At 45.9% G+C, this 18,467-nt stretch overlaps 1 protein-coding gene across 1 annotated transcript in view; it reads left to right on the forward strand.

Annotated features, from left to right (window-relative positions):
- Positions 1-18,467, forward strand: part of LOC144600468 (NALCN channel auxiliary factor 2-like) — a 447,010-nt gene that overhangs the window by 266,629 nt on the left and 161,914 nt on the right. The gene's annotated exons all lie outside the window — the stretch shown is intronic.

Genomic DNA, 18,467 nt, shown 5'->3' on the forward strand with positions numbered 1-18,467 from the left:
GCACTACCTCCTATATGCCACTATCCAATCTACCTCCAGCACAAACAGTGCGTTCCAGGCCCCCTCCACTCTCTATAAAACATTGTCCCACACATCACCATTCATTTTCCACCTCCCACCCATCACCTTATAGCTGTGCTCTCTTGTGCTGGACAGGGGAGGCCGTTTAAAACTGAGGTGAGAAGAAACACTTCCACCCAGAGAGTTGTGAATTTGTGGAATTCTCTGCCACAGAGGGCAGTGGAGGCCAATTCACTGGATGAATATAAAAGAGAGTTAGATAGAGATCTAGGGGCTAGTGGAATCAAGGGGTATGGGGAGAAGGCAGGCACGGGTTACTGATTGTGGATGATCAGCCATAATCACAATGAATGGCGGTGCTGGCTCGAAGGGCCGAATGGCCTCCTCCTGCACCTATTTTCTATGTTTCTATGTTTCTATGTTTCTATTTCCACCCTGGGAAACAGATTCTGACTGTCTACCCCGCTGATTAACATTTTACATAGAATATAGAACATAGAAAATAGGTGCAGGAGGAGGCCAATTGGCCCTTCGAGCCAGCACCGCCATTCATTGTGATCATGGCTGATCATCCACAATCAGTAACCCGTGCCTGCCTTCTCCCCATATCCCTTGATTCTGGCAGAGAATACCACAAATTCACCACTCTGGGTGAAAAAGTTTTTTCTCACCTCAGTTTTAAATGGCCTCCCATTTATTCTTAGACTGAACCCCTGGTTCTGGACTCCCCCAACATGGGGAACATTTTTCCTGAATCTAGCTTGTCCAGTCCTTTTATAATTTTATACGTTTCTATAAGATCCCCTCTCATACTTATAAATTCCAGTGAATACAAGCCCAGTCTTTCCAATCTTTCCTCATATGACAGTCCCGCCGTCCCACCATCCCGGGGATTAACCTCATGAACCTACGCTGCACTGCCTCAATAGCAAGCTACCTTGCAAATATCTCCGGGTGAACACTACATGTTATGAAAATCATGCCTTTATTTTGATAAACCTTTGGTCTAAGAGTTATAAAGGTCAGAAGCCCACATGAGAAACTCTGGATTAGCGTGTCTTGTAAGTAAATTAAACAAAATAGGCACAATGGGAGGAAAAACAAAGTAAGAAAAATAAATACATTTTCTAGCATCAATTTACTTCCTGTGGGAGAGAATTGGTGCAGTTTAGATTGTTCACATTTTGAGCCAGAGTGGTTTAGCACATTGCAGAAATATAAACTGTTATGAAAATGCTAACATTTCCAACTTACTGCTGTTGGGTTAATTGGTAGTTGATGTGTAAATGCAGCAATTTTGTTCAATTCCCACAGTGAGGTTGAAGGTACCTTGCCATTTTCACAGGCCAAATGCCATGCATGTTACAAAGCCACCACATCTTGGAATAATTTACAATCTATGGGATATTTGTTCAGTAGTTTTTGTCACCGGAGGACTTATTTATTGAAAATGGGAGGTACTGTTTACCAATGTTATTTCAACATCGAAATAAAGGCCAGGATTAACTTGCTCGCTGGCCTAGATTAGGGTTGCCAACTGTCCCGTATTAGCCGGGACATCCCGTATATTGGGCTAAATTGGTTTGTCCCGTACGGGACCGCCCTTGTCCTCTATGAGGCCCGTGGGCCGCTGTCAGCCGGGACAGTGTAGGCTAACGGAGGTTGCATAGCAACCCGCCTCCCGGCCCGGGCAGCCGCCATTGGTGGAGCGGGAGCACGTTGCCGCTGGCTGGGTGAGATCACGTGGGGCACGGGGTGGTGACGTCACCTTGTCCCCTATTTGGGAGTGAGATAGTTGGCATCCCTAGCCTAGATACATATATACATTTGAACAGTCAAGGCTTTTAGAGACAGTAACATGTACCTGTGCCTGCATTGTACCTTGTGAAAGAAGAGAACATTCAGAATGAATGTCAGCAGGAGTCTGTCACAGCTCCAGAGTGGTAAATGTCTAAATTGTGGGCTGCATAGAGATTGTAATCATCGTACTTTCACAAGTCAGGAGTCAAGAGTGTTTTATTGTCCCATGTCCTGACGGAACAATAAAATTCTTACTTGCAGCAGCACAACAGATAAGTAAACATAGTACACTGCAAACACCATAATAAACAAAATTATACATATAAAAAGCAAACAATGATAATGCAGTGATGAAAACAATGCACCCAAACCGTTTGGAGCGTATTTGAGGTTGTAGTGTTTAATAGTCTGATGGCTGTAGGGAAGATGCTGTTCCTGAACCTGGACGTCACAGTTTTCAGGCTCCTGTACCTTCTTCCCGATGGCAGGGGTGAAATGCATGTGTGGCCAGGGTGGTGTGGGTCTCTGATGGTGCTGGCTGCCTTTGTGAGGCAGAGACTCCTATAGATCCCTTCGCTGGTGGGGAGGTCAGAGCCGGTGATGGACAGGGCAGTGTTGCCTCTTTTGCTATCTTCGTTCCTGGGCGTTCGAGTTGCCGAATCAGGCCATGATACGACCAGTCAATAGGCTCTTTACTACACACCTGCAGAAGTATTTGTGGACTTAGTTTAATGTCGGAGAATGGCCAAAGCTATATATCAACATCACAAAGAACTGAGATCTAACTCTAGATAGACACAAAATGCTGGAGCAACTCGGGAGAGAAACAATGGGCAACGTTTCAGGTCAAGACCCTTCTTCAGACTGATGGATCTAACTCCCTAACTCATTAACTCTGAGATCTAACTCTCATCATTTGTTTTACTATGGATTGTGAAAGCCAGAAGGAAGGAATCTCTAAAGCCATCTACATGAGCTGAAATCTATTCAATGTCTTCAAAACCATGGGAATAGAAATTCATCTTTGATTTTTTAGTTCAATTTAGAAATACAGCGTGGAAACAGGCCCAACATATCCATGCCAGCCATCAATCTCCCGTACAATATTTCTATGTTATCCCACTTTTGTACACACTCGGGGCAAAGTACAGAAGCCAATGAACCTGCACGTTGCTGGACTGTGGGATGAAACTGGACTATCTGGATGAACCAGCATGGTCACAGGGAGAACGTGCAAACTCCGCACAGACAACACTTGCAGTCAGTATTGACCTCAGCTCTCCTGCTGCACCACCATGCCACTTCCACTGTGCCTGCTTAAAAACAGCAGAGCATTTTGCTCTTCCTGTGAAATTTAAAGGAACTGAACTTTGGAAATGAAGTGAAACATGTTATGACTCTGCTCAAGTGAATTTCTACTCCACGTTTTATTTCCCAACAGGAGATGCACACTCTGTCACAGTCTGTCCTGTTCACTCACCTGCCAGCCGCGCCCACCACGTTAAGCCAACTCCCCTCACCTGTTCACTCATCTGCTCCAGATCACCAATCAAGCCAGCATATAAACCCTTCCTGCACACACACACTCTTTGCCAGATTGTTCTTAGCCCTCATGCAATACTCTCCAGCATTCTCTCTCGGACTGATTTCCCGTTGCCGACCCTGCCTGCTCCCGACCTTCATGCCTCGTCGTAGCCCTGGTGAACGCCTCAGTCTTCTGTCCCCGACCACGAGCAGGTAGAAGTAAAGCTCATTCTAAAACTACTTCCTTGGTTCCGTGTGCTGCATTTGGGTCTACCTGCGGTCTGTTACACACATGCTCTTTCACCACTTTTCCTCCACCATCCACTTGAAGCAGCTGATCCCCTGTACTTTAGTTTTTAGATTTTTTAGTTTTAGAGATACAGCGCGGAAACATGCCCTTCGACCCACCGATTCCGCACCAACTCGCACTACCCTACACACACTGGGGACAATTTTACATTTATACATTTATACCAAGCCAATTAACCTACAAAAATGTACGTCTTTGGAATGTGGGAGAAAACCAAAGATCTCGTAGAAAACCCACGGGGTCATGGGGAGAACGTACAAACTCCGTAGAGACAGCAGCCGTGTCCAGGATCGACCCAGATCTCTGGCGCTGTAAGGCAATAGCTGAACTGCTGGCCCACCGTGCCGCCCTATCCTTCCTATTGAGTGCTGAAGATGAAGCATTCCCAGTGTTGGAGACACCACACTCTCGTTGCACCATTCCATTCAGTCCACAAGGGTGACCTTTCGAGTTCCCTGTCGCTTTATTCCACCACCCTTGCCAACCATTCTGTCTTTGGCTTCTTGCATTATTTCAGCAAAGGCCAGCATGACCTGAAAGGGCAGCATCTCGTCTTGCATTTGAAACATTACAGCACTTAATGAAGATAGACAGAAAATGCTGGAGTAACTCAGCGGGACAGGCAGCATTTCTAGACCCTTCTTCGGTCTGAAGGAGGGTCTCAACCCGAAATGTCACCCAATCCTTCTCTCCAGAGATGCTGCCTGTCCCGCTGAGTTACTCCAGTATTTTGTGTCTATCTTCAGTGTAAACCATCATCTGCAGTCCCTTCCTAAATATTACAGCACTTAATGTTGATTCAGTAGTTTCAGATCAGCACCCTGTCCAGTTGTATCAGATGTGATGGACAATCATCAACTTGTAATGTTCTGTTTCACAGTTCCACATTGTTCTTTGTTCCTCTCTCACCCAGGTCCTCATGCTATTCCTTCTATTTGCATTTCTTCCAGACAGATCAGTCCAATTAACAAACTTCATCACCCTGACTCAGCCAACAACAACACCAACACCATCTGTGTCTTTCACAATTTCCACCCTATCACAAATATTCCCTTTGTTCTCTGTACACCTCCCCCATCCATGCAACTTTAAAACTTCTTTGGCTTCTAACTTTTCCCAGTCCTGATAGAAAGTCATCGAACTGAAACATAGATGAAATTGTTTTTAAAAGTATATTTGGTTTAAATCTGAAATAAAACCAGAAAATGCCAGAAATACTCAACGGTTCAGGAGGCATCTGTGAAATGTAGACATAGAAAATAGGTGCAGGAGGAGGCCATTCGGCCCTTCGAGCAAGCACCGCCATTCATTGTGATCATGGCTGATCGTCCGCAATCAATAACCCGTGCCTGCCTTCTCCCCATATCACTTGATTCCACTAGCCCCTAGAGCTCTATCTAAGTCTCATAAATCCATCCAATGATTTGGCTTCCACTGCCCTCTGTGGCAGAGAATTCCACAAATTCACAACTCTCTGGGTGAAAAAGTTCCTTCTCACCTCAGTTTTAAATGGCCTCCCCTTTATTCTAAGACTGTGGCCCCTGGTTCTGGACTCGCCCAACATTGGGAGCATTTTTCCTGCATCTAGCTTGTCTAGTTCTTTTATAATTTTATATGTTTGTATAAGATCCCCCCTCATCCTTCTAAACTCCAGTGAATACAAGCCCAGTCTTTTAAATCTTTCCTCATATGACAGTTCCGCCATCCCAGGGATCAATCTCGTGAAGCTACGCTGCACTGCCTCAATTACAAGGATGTCCTTCCTCAAATTAGGAGACCAAAACTGTACACAATACTCCAGATGTGGTCTTACCAGGGCCCTATACAACTGCAGAAGAACCTCTTTACTCCTATACTAAAATCCTATCGTTATGAATGCCAACATTCCATTAGCTTTCTTCACTGCCTGCTGTACCTGCACGCCAACTTTCAGTGACTGGTGTACAAGGACACCCAGGTCTCGCTGCACCTCCCCCTTACCTAACCTGATTCCATTGAGATAATAATCTGCCTCCTTGTTTTTGCCGCCAAAGTGGATAACCTCACATTTATCTATATTATACTGCATCTGCCACGCATCTGCCCACTCACTAAACCTGTCCAGGTCACCCTGCAACCTCCTAACATCCTCTTCACAGTTCACACTGCCATCCAGCTTTGTGTCATCCGCAAACTTGCTAGTGTTGCTTCTAATTCACTCTTCCAATTCATTAATATATATGGTAAACAGTTGCGGCCCCAACACCAAGCCTTGCGGCACTCCACTCGCCACTGCCTGCCATTCTGAAAAGGACCTGTTTACTCCTACTCTTTGCTTCCTGTCTGCCAACCAATTTTCTATCCATGTCAACACCCTACCCCCAATACCATGTGCTCTAATTTTACTCACCAATCTCCCGTGTGGGACCTTATCAAAGGTTTTCAGAAAGTCTAGATACATTACATCCACTGGCTCCCCTTCATCCATTTTACTTGTCACATCTTCAAAAAATTCCAGAAGATTAGTCAAGCATGATTTCCCTTTCATAAATCCATGCTGACTTGGACTTATCCTTTTACTGCTATCCAAATGCACCGGTATTACCTCTTTAATAATTGACTCCAGCATCCTCCCACCACCGATGTCGGGCTAACTGGTCTGTAATTCCACGTTTTCTCTCTCGCTCCTTTCTTGAAAAGTGGGATAACATTAGCTATCTTCCAATCCACAGGAACTGATCCTGAATCTATTGAACATTGGAAAACGATCACCAATGCGTCCACTATTTCTAGCGCCACCTCCCTGAGGACCCTGGGATGCAGACCATCAGGCCCTGGGGATTTATCAACCTTCAGTCCCATCAGTGTACCCAATGCTATTTCTCGCCTAATGCAAATTTCTTTCAGTTCCTCTACCCCCCTAGATCCTCTGTCCTCTAGTACATCCGGGAGATTGTTTGTGTCTTCCTTAGTGAAGACAGATCCGAAGTACCTGTTCAACTCTTCTGCCATTTCCTTGTTCCCCATTAGAATTTCACCCATGTCTGCCTTCAAGGGACCCACATTTGACTTTGCTACACTTTTTCTCTGAACATATCTAAAGATGTTTTTACTGTCCTTCTTTATATTCTTGGCCAGCTTCCCCTTATACTTCATCTTTTCAGCCCGTATTGCCCGTTTTGTTACCTTCTGTTGTCCTATGAACGTTTCCCAATCCTCTGGTTTCCCGCTACTCTTTGCTGTGTTATACATCTTTTCTTTTAGTTTTTTTCCATCCCTAACTTCCCTTGTCAGCCACGGTTGCCTCCTACTCCCCTTAGAATCTTTCTTCCTTTTTGGAATGAAATGATCCTGCGTCTTCCGGATTATGCCCAGAAATTCCTGCCATTGCTGTTCCACCGTCATTCCTGCTCAGATCCCCTTCCAGTCTACCTTGGCCAGCTCCTCTCTCATGCCTTCATAGTCCCCTTTGTTCAACTGCAACACTGACACTTCCGATTTAACCTTCTCCCTCTCAAATTGCAGATTAAAACTAATCATATTATGATTACTACCTCCAAGCGGCTCCTTTACCTCGAGTTCTCTTATCAAATCTGGTTCATTGGACAACACTAAATCCAAAATTGCCTTTTCTCTGGTAGGCTCCATTACAAGCTGCTCTAAGAATCCATCTCGGAGGAACTCTACAAACTCTCTTTCTTGGGTCCAGAACCAACCTGATTTTCCCAGTCTACCTGCATATTGAAATCCCCCATCACCACAGTGGCATTACCATTGTTACATGACAGTTTTAAATCCTGCTGCATCTTACACCCTACATTCAGGCTACTATTTGGGGGTCTGTAGATAACACCAATTAGTGTCTGCTTACCTTTACAATTCCTCAACTCAATTCACAGTGACTCTACCTCGTCAGTCCCTACGTCACCCCTCACTAGGGACTGAATTTCATCCCTCACCAGCAGAGCTATCCCACTGCCTCTGCCCACCTGCCTGTCCTTTTTATAGGACGTATAACCCTGAATATTAAGTTCCCAGGCCCGATCCTCCTGCAGCCACGTCTCTGTAATCCCCACAATGCCATATCTACCAACCTCTAACTGAGGTATTTATTCCAAAAATGCTGGAGTAACTCAGCAGGTCAGGCAGCATCTCAGGAGAGAAGGAATGGGTGACGTTTCGGGTCGAGACCCTTCTTCAGACTGATGTCAGGGGGGCGGGACAAAGGAAGGATATAGGTGGAGACAGGACGATAGAGGGAGATCTGGGAAGGAGGAGGGGACGGGAGGGACAGAGGAACTATCTAAAGTTGGAGAAGTCGATGTTCATACCACTGGGCTGCAAGCTGCCCAAGCGAAATATGAGGTGCTATTTCTCCAATTTCCGGTGGGCCTCACTATGGCACTGGAGGAGGCCCATGACAGAAAGGTCAGACTGGGAGTGGGAGGGGAGTTGAAGTGCTCAGCTACTGGGAGATCAGGTTGGTTAAGGCGGACTGAGCGAAGGTGCTGAGCGAAACGATCGCCGAGCCTGCGTTTGGTTTCACCGATGTAAAGAAGTTGACATCTAGAGCAGCGGATACAATAGATGAGGTTGGAGGAGGTGCAGATGAACCTCTGTCTCACCTGGAAAGACTGTTTGGGTCCTTGGATGGAGTTGAGGGGGGAGGTAAAGGGACAGGTGTTGAATCTCCTGCGGTTGCTGGGGAAAGTGCCCGGGGAGGGGGTGGTTTGGGGAGGAAGGGACGAGTGGACCAGGGAGTTACGGAGGGAACGGTCTCTGCGGAACGCAGAAAGGGGAGGGGATGGGAAGATATGGCCAGTAGTGGGGTCCCGTTGTAGGTGACGAAAATGTTGGAGGATGAGCCTTAAGCTCATCTACTTTACTTTTTATACTTCGCGACCATGAATACTTTAAATTTATTACTCATCTCACCCTTCACATCGATCCCTATTACACTTGGCCATTCTCTACTATCCCTTTGTGAGCTTTCTTTCCCGTTAGTTCTGGGGTCATTAACTATCCCTTTAATCTCTTTCCCTTTAACTCCATCCTTGACTATCCCATTTGACACCCCCCTCTTTCTCTGGAAAGAGAAAGAGTTGACATTTCAGATTGATGACCCTTTGTCAGAAATGGGAAATACAACCAACCAAACTGGTCTTGTGTATTTGAGGTGGTGCGGTAGATCAAAGAGAAAATCTTTGATGGAGTGAGAATAGATGAGCTAGTATGGCCATTAGACTCAGATTATGCTTCTTTTTCTGTTTGGTTTATAGCAAGGCTGTGGGACATGTCCAGGAGACCAGAAAATAAAAGCTGAGTCATAAACACAGATGGGTGTCGGGTTGCCAACTGTCTTGTATTGGCCGGGACGTCCCGTATTTTGGGCTAAATTGGTTTGTCCCGTACGGGACCCCCCTTGTCCCATATTAGGCCCGGGGGGCACTGTAGGACCGGACCCTGTAGGCCCGGTCCCGATGCTGTAGGCCCAGACACTGTAGGTCTGCGCACTGTAGGTCTGGACAGTGTAGGCCCGGAGCCCCGGGCGTCGCTTAACGAAGGTTGCGTAGCAACCCGCCTCCCTGTCGGGGGCCGCCATTGGTGGAGCGAGAGCACATGGTCACTGGCTGGGTGAGGTCACGTGGGGCGCGGGACGGTGACGTCACCATGTCCCTTTTTTGGGAGCGAGATAGTTGGCACCCCTAGATGGGTGATTAGCAAAAAGGGCCAGTTCAGCTAAAATCAGAAAGTAAGCGTGAATTACCTTGAATTGGAGAATTCAGTATTGATTCCAGAAGGTTGCCAACTGTCAAAACAGAAGGTGAAGTGATGTTCCTCAAGCTGGGATTGGGCCTCATTGTAACAGTGCAGGAAGCTACAGGCAGGCAGGTCAGATTAGGAGTGAGATGGCAAATTAAAATGGCGGGCAACCGGAAGCTCAAGGTCACTCCTGCAGACTCAACTCAGGTGCTCCAGAGCCAATCACCCAATCTCCATTTGGTTTCTTCAAAGTGAGCGTTAAATGCAGTGTTCTGTTTGGAAGAAGTGCAGGTGAAAGGCTGCTTGACCTGAATAGACTGTTTGTGTCCCTGGGTAATGGGAGAGGAAGAGGTGGACGAACAGGCATTGCATCTCCTGGGCTTGCATGGGCCAATGCCTCGGGATGGGAGATGGTTGGTGGAGTGGGAAAGTGGAGCAGGGAGTTGGGAAGGGAGCAGAAAGAATGGGAATATATGTCTGGTGTGGAATTTTGTTGAAGCTGACAGAAATTGTGAAGGATGATCCATCAAATGCACAGGCTGGTGGAGACGGAGGGTGCGGTCCAAGGAGAGCCTTGTTGCTTTATCTCGGAGCAGAGGGAGTGAGAGCAGATATGTGGGAAATGCATGAGATGGTTCAGAGGTTTTCCCACAGAGGAGGGGAGGCTGTGACATTTCAGAGGAGCCTCTGCAGAAAGTCTCATCATCAGAGCAAGTGTGGCAGAGAAGGAGGTAAAGTGGGCAGCGAATGGAGTCCTTGCAGGACGCTAGGTGGAAGAATGAATTGAATTGAATATTGAATTGAATACATTTTAATAGCCAAGTATGTACACGTACAAGGAATTTGCCGTGGTGCTTTGTTCGCAAGTAACACGACATACAGTAAACAATTAAGAATAAAACATTATAATTTACACATGTGAAGAATGAAATAAAATACCAGAGCAAAAGGAGACTATAGACTTTTGGTTATTGAGTAGAGCTACTGCTCATAGAAAAAAGCTGTTTTTATGTCTGGCTGTGGCTGCTTTAACAGTCCGGAGTTGCCTTCCAGAGGGAAGTGTTTCAAAGAGTTTGTGGCCAGGGTGAGAGAGGATCCGTTGCAGCCTCTGGATGTTGTGCTTGGTGGCTGAGCCAAACCAGACGATGATGGAGAAGGTGAGGACAGACTCTACAATGGCAGTATAGAATTGGACCATCATTGGACCAACTGTGGCAGATTGTGTTTCCTCAGCAGCTGCAGGAGGTATATCTTCTGTTGGGCCTGTTTGGCTGTGGAGTCGATGGTGGCCCTCCCATTTAAGGTCCCTGGAGATGATGTATAGTCAAGGTAGCTGTGTGTGTGGTTGCTGTTTGAGTTGGAGATGGAGCCATTCAGAAAGGGAAGGCATCACAGATTTGAATGTTTCCACTTTTACAGATGCTGCATAACTTACTGAATAATGTGCTCCCAGCAACATTTATATTTTAATTTCCCTCGCCCTTCTCAAGGTTGCTGACTCTGCAGGTTTTAAATGGGCAAATTTTGTTTGTGCATTATATACATGGATTCCAGTCATCCTTCCTTGTTCAGCATTTATATCATTACTAGACCAAGTTGGGCCCAAACCTCTCCTGCATTGGTGCAGCACCCCCTCCTCCCCCCCTCCCCCCTTCCCCCTCCTCCCCCCCCCCCTCCCCCCTTCCCCCTCCTCCCCCCCTCCCCCCTTCCCCCTCCTTCCCCTTCCCTCCCTTCCCCTCCCTCCCTTCCCCCTTCCCTCCCCCTCCCCCCATTCCCCTACCCCCCCCACTCCATCCCCCTCAACCCCCCTTATCCTCCCTCCTCCCCTCCTCCTTCCCTCCCTCCCCCTCCCTCCCTCGGAGATAGATTTAAACTTTAAAATGTGAATAACTTTAAATATATAACACTGATTTCAATGAAATGTCTTCCATTAGCACCAAAGGGACGACGGTGAGTAAGGTGGGTCTAAAAGTGTGGCGCTATCGTGTACCATTGTGTCTGTAGTTCAGGCACAAACATACAAACAAACAAGAGTTCTAGTCTATAGATATTGTGCTGAAGTACTGAAATTGATTAATGGCATAAACATGATATAATTTTTCATCTCCCCAATCAAGAAATATTGGGATAATTGTAATCTAGTGACGCTATATATAAAATATATGGGAAGAACATTTCATCAGTGGGTCCTTTGGTTCCACCCACTTCAGGAGTCACAATTAAGGCAGCACACATTGTCATGACTAAACTATGCATAGCTTTGTTTGGGCTGTCTTGCTAATTTGCAAATTTGTTATTGTCTGCATTTCTTTTCTCTGATTAAAATTCATCATGTTTCAAATTTATGAAATTATACAAACCATTCATATGTAAATATCTGAGATTCAAGGTAAACTGGAGCAAAGTAGCTACATAATTGAACTACTAACTCAAGTATGTAGGAAGGAACTGCAGATGCTGGTTTAAACCGAAGATAGATACAAAAACCTGGAGTAACTCAGTGGGACAGACAGCATCTCTGGTGAAACGGAATAGGTGACGTTTTGGGGCAGACTGAGACTGAGAGTCCAGGGAGATATAGATGGTGATGTAGAAAGATAGAGAACAATGAATGAAAGATATGCAAAAAAAAGAACGAAAATAGAGGAAACAGGCCATTGTTACCAGTGAAAATGAGTTACAGACAATGAGACTGAACATGACGATGTTGAACCTAGTATAATGAATTGAGATCTGGACTAAACTTCCGAAAGTGCGAATTTAAATCCTATCATGGAAGAGGGCAAATATATGTGTAGATAATTAAATAAATTGAGACTTAAAATGCTAACCTCAGTAATGGTGACCATTTCATTACAGATTAGTTATAAAACCCGTCGGATCCATCGGTACTCGAGACAGTGACTGGACCTCAGCAACAAGGCACTTTGAAATGGCCCAACAAGCCACTCGGGTGCTTGAACCGACTCCGGGTGACTCACAAACCCACTTGCCACTATTGACTGGTGGCACAGTAGCTCAATGGCGCAGCAGTAGAGCTGCCGCCTCATAGTGCCAGAGTCCCGGGTTCCATCCTGACTTTGGGTGCTGCCTGCCCGGAGTTTGCAAGTCTGAGTGGGTTTTCACTGAGTGCTCCAGTTTCTACCCACGTTCCATAGACGTGCACGTGTGTAGGTTAATTGGCTTCTGTAAATTACCCTGTGTGTAGGATGCGTAACTGAAATAACGTAGAACTAGTGTGCGGGCGATTGTCAGTCGGCTCAGACTCGGTTGGCCGAAGGGCCTGTTTCCATGCTGTGTCTCTGAACTAGAAAAACTAAAGTGAACTGAAGGGCAATTTGGAATAAAGTGTGCACCATAGATGAGTGATCAAACCAAACTCTCCTGCCCATTGGCTCATAAAGCTTTCTTTAAAAAGTAGCTCTTCATTTTTAGCCCATCAGTCATCTAATTCCTATCATCAAGTAACATTTATAATATAATATCTATATCAAGTACAAAAACAGTCATGAAATGTATTCATCAGGATAGTGTTTTATATGGCCATGTATATGTTTGTCATTGATTTGTCATTGGCATTGCCTGCTATCCATCGCTCTGTCTAAACTTCTCTGTGTGTTGTGGTTGGAGTATTGAAGAATGATCTTCACATTCTGCACTCGGCCAACACTGTCCATTTGTTATGCTGTAACGGGAGAAATAAACACTGTTTCCACTTAGTTCTGTTTGCGAGCCAAATTGAGAATGGATTCTGGCAGCTTTTTGTAGGTAAGATTTGTATGAGCAGATATTCATTTTTAGGTCAGAGAGACCCAAGGTGCCAGAAACCGTCGACTCCTTTTCTCTCGATTGCAATTTAACGAGGCTTGTTTTCCACGAAGCGCTGATAATGCTGAATAATCTGCTATGTGGGGGGGAGCTGGGAAGTCAAGGAATGTCTTTCCTACTGTTGTTTCATTGTTTATGTTTAAACATCAGAAATAATTATTGTTTGTCGAAATTTATATTCCTCTGTGCAAACGTGGCATTGTCTCATTGTTTGCAGTAAAACAAATTATGCAGAAACAAAGTGACATAAGGAGCTGCTTAAGAAATAGGTTCAGATGAAAGCTATTAAAATGCATTCTATTTCCGAGCGAGACTGCAGCTGACAGCGGCACATGATTAGAAAACCTGTTTTCCGTTTAATTTATATATCAAATTCATCGCGGTGGCTAAGGGAATAATTAATTATTTTCCACATTATTTCACTGGAGATTTGTACTTCTGTCACATTTGTTCACTGTGCTACCCACCAGGAAACAGAACTGTGACTTGTTTCTTTACAGCAGGATTGAAAGTTACCCCTGCTCCACATACACTAAACAAGTGGTTATAACGGACCGCAGCACGGGGAACGATGTCTGATATTGACGAATGTCCACTATAACCAAGTATAATACACCAATCAGCCAAAACATTATGACTACTGACAGGCGACGGAATAACATTGATTATCTTGTTACAATGGCACCTGTCAAGAGGTGGGATATATTAGGCAGCAAATGAACAGTCAGTTCTTGATGTTGATGTGTTGGATGCAGGAGAAATGGGCAGGAGTAAAGACCTGAGCGACTTTGACAAGGGCCAAATTGTTATGGACAGATGACTGGGTCCGAGCATCTCTGAAACGGCAAGGCTTGTGGGGTGCTCCCGGTCAGCAGTGGTGAGTACCTACCGACAGTGGTCCGAGGAGGGACAAACCACAAACCGGTGACAGGGTGTTGGGCGCCCAAGGCGAGGGCAACGAAGGCTATCCCGTCTGGTCCGAACCGACAGAAGGTCGACTGTGGCATAAGTCACAGAAAATGTTAATGGTGGTCACGGGAGGAATGTGTCACAATACACAGTGCATCGCACCCTGCTGCATATGGGGCTGCACACAGAGGACCAACAGCATATTAGGCAGGTGGTCAAAATGTTTTGGCTCATCAGGTCATAATGTTTCGGCTGATCGGTGTATGGAACTCCTCTGTTGTGTAAGTCGGAGAGTGCCTGTACTCACTGACATCTGAGTCCATTCCAAGTCCTTGCAACCAAATTTAGGAAATTGAGTTCTAGATTCAAATGACATTGCATTGAGCAATGTCAATCCAAGTCAAGTTTCTCCCCCTGCTTCATTAGCTTCATTAGCTTCATTAGCTTCATTTGATTCTATATTTGGAAAGGTACGTGGATAGGAAAGGTTTGAAGGATATGCGTCAGATGCAGACAGGTGGGACTAGTGTAAATGGGGTGAGCATGGGGTCAGCATGGGCACGTTTCCATGCTGTATGACTATGCAAGCCCTTCAAAGCAGAGAAATCACAGGGATGTTTAACCAAAAGTGGGAGGCATTAGAAAAACCACAAAAACACCAGGACACACCTGGGCAGAATGGGCCTAACTGGGTAACTTCCTACCAATTATCTCAGTGGATCAGACTGCCTGACCTGCTGAGTTCCTTCAGCACTTTGTGTTTTGCACACAATCCCAGCATCTGCAGTTCCTTGTGTTTCCTATCTGTCATGCTTGAGCTAAAATATACGAGATTGCACTGACTAATTGATATTTGGTGACTATCCTCCATTCCCTGTACTTTATTGGACTTTATTGTCTGCTCTCTCAGGGAAGGGGGGTACGGGAAGAGGCGAGTGGGGGAGGAGGGGAGGGGGGTGAGGGAAGGGGGGTATGGGAGAGGCGAGTGGGGGAGGAGGGGAGGAGGGTGAGGGAAGGGGGGTACGGGGAGAGGCGAGTGGGGGAGGAGAGGGTGCTGCACCAATGCAGGAGAAGTTGGGCCCAACAGGTTCACTTGGTCTATTAAATAAATAAAAATCCACTTTAACACGATGGAATTTTCTTGCAAACTTCTTGAGTATCTCTTGATGAGATGTCGGGGTGCTATGCGGAAAAGACAGTAGAATGGGGCTGAGAGGGAGAGATAGATCAGCCATGATTAAATGGCAGAGTACACTTGAAGGGCCGAATGGCCTAATTCTGCTCTCAGAACATATGAACGTGAGATGTAAGGTGAGGAGAAACGAAAAAGCATTTGGCTTGGTTTGGTTTATTATTGTCATGTGTAATGAGATACAATGAAATGCTTGTGTTTACATGCTGTCCAATCAGGTCATAGAAACATAGAAACATAGAAAATAGGTGCAGGAGGAGGCCATTCGTCCCTTTGAGTTAGCACCGCCACTCGTTGTGATCATGGTTGATTGTTCCCAATCAATACCCCTTGCCTGCCTTCTCCCCATATCCCTTGACTCCACTAGCCCCTAGAGCTCTATCTAACTCTCTCTTAAATCCATCCAGTGATTTGGCTTCCATTGCCCTCTGTGGCAGAGAATTCTACAAATTCACAACTCTCTGGGTGAAAAAGTTTTTTCTCACCCCATTTTAAAATGGCCTCCCCTTTATTCTAAGACTGTGGCCCCTGGTTCTGGACTCCCCCAACATTGGGAACATTTTTCCTGCATCTAGCTTGTCCAGTCCTTTTATAATTTTATATGTCTCTGTAAGATCTCCTCTCATCCTTCTAAACTCCAGTGAATACAAGCCCAGTCTTTTCAATCTTTCCTCATATGACAGCCCGCCATCCCAGGGACCAATCTCGTGAACCTACGCTGCACTGCCTCAATTACAAGGATGTCCTTCCTCAAATTAGGAGACCAAAACTGTACACAATACTCCAGATGTGGTCTTACCAGGGCCCTATTACAACTGCAGAAGAACCTCTTTACTCCTATACTGAAATCCTCTCGTTATGAAGGCCAACATGCCATTAGCTTTCTTCACTGCCTGCTGTACCTGCACGCCAACTTTCAGTGACTGGTGTACAAGGACACCCAGGTCTCGCTGCACCTCCCCCTTACCTAACCTGACACCATTGAGATAATAATCTGCCTCCTTTTTTCTGCCGCCAAAGTGGATAACCTCACATTTATCTATATTATACTGCATCTGCCACGCATCTGCCCACTCACTCAACCTGTCCAGGTCACCCTGCAACCTCCTAACATCCTCTTCACAGTTCACACTGCCACCCAGCTTTGTATCATCCGCAAACTTGCTTGTGTTGCTTCTAATTATCTCTTCCAAATCATTAATATATATGGTAAACAGTTGCGGCCCCAACACCGAGCCTTGCGGCACTCCACTCGCCACTGCCTGCCATTCTGAAAAGGACCTGTTTACTCCTACTCTTTGCTTCCTGTCTGCCAACCAATTTTCTATCCATGTCAACACCCTACCCCCAATACCATGTGCTCTAATTTTGCTCTCCAATCTCCTGTGCGGGACTATTTAGAACTGAGATGAGGAAAAACTTTGACTTTGCGACTCCTTTTCTCTTAATATCGGTCAGATAATGTTGCACATGAATACCATCAAGCCAAATACAAGTACGAAATGTAGAGTGAAGCAAAAACTACCAGAGTACAGAATATACTTTTCCAAAGTCCACTATGTGGTAGGTTGGAAGATCGGAAGAAAACCCTAGCTTGTGGAAGAATTGTCCAGACGTCTGCTAACAGAGGGGGAAGAGCTGTCCCTGGGACTGCATGCTTTCAAGTTGTTGTCCCTCTGCCTGACAGGAGTGGGAGAAGAAGAAATGACTGGGTGAAAAATAGTCTTGCTTTTGTTGGTTGCTTTCCCGAGGCAGAATGAAGTGTAAATTAAATCAATGATGGGGAGTCTGGTCTGTTTGATGGAGTGGACAACTTCCACAACTTTCTGCATTTCCCTATGGTTTAAGCAGAGCTGTTCCTAAACCAAGCTGTGATGAAGCCTGATAGTGTGCCCAGTGTGCCTGATACCTGATAGCGTGTCTGGTAGCGTGTCTGATAGTGTGTCTGATACCTGATAGTGTGCCTGATAGTGTGTCTGATACCTAATAGAGTGTGCCTGATAGTGTGCCTGATAGTGTGTCTGGTAGTGTGTCTGATAGTGTGTCTGATACCTAATAGAGTGTGCCTGATAGTGTGTCTGGTAGTGTGCCTGGTAGTGTGTCTGATAGTGTGTCTGATAGTGTGCCTGGGAGTGTGTCTGATACCTAATAGAGTGTGCCTGGTAGTGTGTCTGATAGTGTGCCTGGGAGTGTGTCTGATACCTAATAGAGTGTGCCTGGTAGTGTGTCTGATAGTGTGCCTAATAGTGTGCCTAGTAGTGTGTCTGATAGTGTGTCTGATAGTGTGCCTGGTAGTGTGTCTGATAGTGTGTCTGGTAGTGTGCCTGGTAGTGTGTCTGATAGTGTGTCTGGTAGTGTGCCTGGTAGTGTGTCTGATAGTGTGTCTGGTAGTGTGTCTGATAGTGTGCTGGTAGTGTGTCTGGTAGTGTGCTGGTAGTGTGCCTGGTAGTGTGTCTGGTAGTGTGTCTGGTAGTGTGTCTGGTAGTGTGTCTGATAGTGTGCTGGTAGTGTGCCTGGTAGTGTGCCTGGTAGTGTGCCTGGTAGTGTGCCTGGTAGTGTGCCTGGTAGTGTGCCTGGTAGTGTGCCTGGTAGTGTGCCTGGTAGTGTGTCTGGTAGTGTGCTGGTAGTGTGCCTGATAGTGTGCTGGTAGTGTGTCTGATAGTGTGTCTGATAGTCTGCCTTCTATGGTGCATCTGTAGAAATTGGGTGGAGATTGTGTAGATGTGCTGAAGTTCCTTTGTCCCCTGAAGAGGTAGAGTAAGTTTATTTGGCCATCGCATGGTCGGTCGAGGACAGACCATTGGGATATTTACTTGCAGGTGATGCAGCTGGGAGAGCTGCAGTCTCACAGCACCACACACTCGGGTTGGGTCCTGAACTCGGGTGCTGTCTGTGTGGAGTTTGCATATTCATCCCATGACCGTGTGAGTTTCGTCCAAGTGCGCTGATTTCCACCCACATCTCAAAGACAAGCGTAATTGGTCTTTGTCTATTGTCGCTAGTGTTTAGAGAATGGATGATCATGATCACAAAGAATGGCGGTGCAGGCTCGAAGGGCCAAATGGCCTCCTCCTGCACCTATTTTCTATGTTTCTATGTTTCTATGGATGCCAAAAGTGGGATTACATAGAACTGTATGAA

The sequence above is a fragment of the Rhinoraja longicauda genome, chromosome 15 (genome assembly GCF_053455715.1).
Source record: "Rhinoraja longicauda isolate Sanriku21f chromosome 15, sRhiLon1.1, whole genome shotgun sequence".
Taxonomy (NCBI): Eukaryota; Metazoa; Chordata; class Chondrichthyes; order Rajiformes; family Arhynchobatidae; genus Rhinoraja; species Rhinoraja longicauda.